The 3,456-nt window shown below is 38.7% G+C and overlaps 1 pseudogene across 1 annotated transcript; it reads left to right on the top strand.

The window, feature by feature from the left end:
- Nucleotides 1–281: 281 nt before the first annotated feature.
- Nucleotides 282–3,427, top strand: LOC111646615 (cytohesin-2 pseudogene; annotated as a pseudogene). The gene is made up of 3 exons (XR_015438726.1): nt 282–452; nt 2,230–2,380; nt 3,331–3,427. The product of XR_015438726.1 is annotated as a cytohesin-2 pseudogene (transcript).
- The last annotated feature ends 29 nt before the right edge of the window (nt 3,428–3,456 follow it).

Below are 3,456 nucleotides of genomic sequence, written 5' to 3'. Positions count from 1 at the left end.
CTACCTTCTGTATTTATAACAAACTGTAAAAGTTAACTGTTTATAAAATATTTATGAAAAATAGGTGCCCCTCTACCTTTGAGTAAGGTGAACAGCATAGGGCCTAGCAAATGTGGAATACATAAATTAAAAAGCACTATCCTATCACTTGTTAGGTCATATACTATTACTCCAATTTAAACTTCTTTTTTGCATTACCAATTATAACGGATTGTATTTTGAAAAACCACTGACCGGAAGTAGACTACTCGAAAGTCAGACACCATTTCCGGTGTCGCCACCTTCTTTGTCTCCGGCCCAACGTTTCGACACCAGGGGTCTGTCTATTTTTCCCTTTAGTTTTGAGGATATATTTACAGATATATCCCTAATTTTCTGATATTGAATGACAGTCGACTCTGAAATATTTATGCCTAAAAGTAAAGCGCCAAAAATGGATGACCTGGACTACAGTAAGTGTGCTTACTGACTAGCTGTTTGCACAGGCTATCGCTAGCTAACTGTGGCTAGTTGTATTTTCGAATGGCTCAGTTTATGTGACATACTGATAATTCCGTTAAACATTTTAACGAAAAGTATTGACCGTATATGCTTTGCGAAAGTGTGGGTGTACATGTAAAACACAATTTTGTGGTTAAGATAAGCCACAAATATGCCTTAGCTTAGCTTGGTGCAAACTCAATATTGATTGTTTGACTGCTCGGAGCTAACGTCGGTGGACATTTAACACCCAGTCTACCTCCAAGTTACACAAGAAGGGCTTGTCAAAACTGCGTATCCCTTATTCGATTGAAACCTCCTGTAATCGGTGCGTTGGCCGCCGGTGTATGACTCAAACCGTACAGGTAATCCAGACTGTGGGCGTGGTTGGTGGTGTTGTAGAGCAGCTGTTTGTTTTGCAGAGTAAACACTGGTCCGGAGGGTTTGGGTGCTGCTGATCACAAGCTACGACTGTAAGCTCCATGCCCGGGTGGTTTGGATAAAACCGGTCGTTCTTGTGCAAAATATATCAACAGAGAAAATGTGACAACTACACACTCGCACAGTACACCTAGGTAAAACTAATGCAGGCAAATACAACAGCCCTGCAATCCTACCTGTGTGAAGGTTTTTATGTCCGGTTTTTGTTGAAACTGTTATAGAGAGGTATCATTTGAAGGATCTAGTTTGTGGTGCTGTTCATTTTTCATACTGTCATTGTGTCCACATCATTTATATCAATGAGGGTTAAAGAAGCACTCCCGTGTATGATGCAATACAGTTAGACAGCACCACAAACTACATCCTCCTGAATGACCATTAAATCGAATCAACACCTCTTTCAATAACAACTGAACATTATAACCTTCATGAAGAGAGGATTTATTGCAGGACCGTTGCATTAGTAAATGACAACTATATTATGGACTGGATGATGCATATAGACTTTACTATAGGAGCTTTCAGAAGATATACTCAATTACCAGTATGTAAGGTTGACATAACTAAAACTACTGCAGTTAAATACAACAGCAGTGCTGCCTTCATGAAGATTATAGTGTTCAGTTTTAGTTGAAATTGTTTGAGGGAGGTGTTGATTTAACTATATGGTTATTTTGGATCTGTAGTTTACAGTGCTATAGAACTGTTTTGTGATGCTGAGAATTTTTAGAAAATATTAAGTGTATCCCATATATATCAGTGAGGTTATACCGAATATTAGCACCATAGATGAACATTTCTTTTAATACTTTATCTTTTCTAATAGTTTCAACCCATAACTGAATGTTACAACCTTTATGAAGGTAGGATTTATCGCAGGGCTGTTGTATTAGACTGCATTAATTTAAGATAGATGTACCTGCTAAACTGGCAATACAGTGTATGTAAAGGACTTTGACTTAACATGGCCACAATAAACTGCTGCATAGCACCATGTTGCCCTGACCTGGTTGTTGACCTCAGGATCTGAGTTTTACAGTCACTTTGTGCTTTGACTGCCTTTGTTGCAAACCACAATTACTACTGCTACAATCCCACTCCCTCCACTCCCTTCCATTGTAAGATATTGATAGAGTGAATTGGTCATACCCAATTTGAGTGACAATATAGTTCTCAAAATAGTCGTATTTGTTATGCTTTTATGTTTCTAATAAAGACAACTTGTGCCTTAGGTTGTTTGGGCACCGTTGCCATTTGTCATATGTGTTGCAGCAGCATTGGAGTCATTCTTCTTCTCTTCCCTTACAGTCCCAGTAGACCTGAGCCCAGAGGAGCGCTCTGAGCTGGAGGACATCCGTAGGAGGAAGGGCGTCCTGCTGCAGGAGATCCAGAGGCTCAGAGAGGAATTAAGAGAGGCCATTTTGGAGGTGGAGGGACTGGAGACCAGTACAGAGGGCAGGTAAGAAGAAAATTCACAGCCACACTGCTACTTTACTCTAAACAATATTGGATTTGGTGTTTTGGTGGCAATGAGGTGGATTGTAGCTTTGATTGCCACTGTGATGGACTGTGTCCATACCCCAGTACATCATCACTTTATTACTTTCTTCACTGTAATTAGTTGCATTTTTTAAATGTGTTTTTTGCACCTATTTTTCTGTTTTAGAGTATGTTGTCCTCACACCGACTTGAACTGACTGCTTTCAACATTGATAATCAACATAGCACAAGGCACAGTGATCTCTCTGTGCTTATCGTATAAGCTGCAGTTCAACAGCCTTTATGAACATGACACATTTGTTTTTGTTTGTAGTATACAGGGCTCCACTGCTTACTGCTGTATATTCACATCACCTTTTCATTCACACCTGCTTTCTTAATGAGCTTCTCTAAAACATTCGGATTGATGCCATATTTGGCTTTCACCCAACAACTGGTTCTATAACGACCCCCTCTTCTCTTTTTAAATATAGGCAAAATAATACAATATAACAGAGCAATATGTCAGTGCAGCAATGTTATTTAATAACCATTATAATGTTTTGAGAGAGGATTGTGATCATTTTGAAAGGCTTTGATGTTGTTCCTGTAATTGCTTTTAATTTATCACATAGCTTTTAACATTTTATTGCTCAGAGAAATGCTACTTCAGCTTTTGACTGTCAGAAAAATTGAACATTAGCACACAATTTATAACAACGTGAAATTGCTTTGCTTGATGTAATGAAGGATATTGGAAACTAGTGTTAATAGATAAAATGGATTTAGTTTTGTGGTGGTATTTTCCCGTGTGATCCTGTGTGATTTGTCTTTTTGACCAGAGTTGTTATCATTATTGATTAGAAGATGTGAGTTGATCATAGCAAAAGCCATTCTTTCTTATCACCTTGACCTTCTTCCACTCTGCAGTAAAACTCTACAGAAAAGTAGGCATGTGGCAATGGGAAGGAAGAAGTTCAACATGGACCCAAAAAAGGTAAAACTCCTCAATACTTGTACAGGGGAAGTCTGTCTGTGTTACCTGTGTGGTGACTG

Source organism: Seriola lalandi, unplaced genomic scaffold, assembly GCF_002814215.2.
Source record: "Seriola lalandi dorsalis isolate HSWRI2012SDOR001 ecotype SW California unplaced genomic scaffold, Sedor1 jcf7180002033887, whole genome shotgun sequence".
NCBI classification, from domain to species: Eukaryota; Metazoa; Chordata; class Actinopteri; order Carangiformes; family Carangidae; genus Seriola; species Seriola lalandi.
This window is presented reverse-complemented; position numbering and strand designations above follow the sequence as displayed.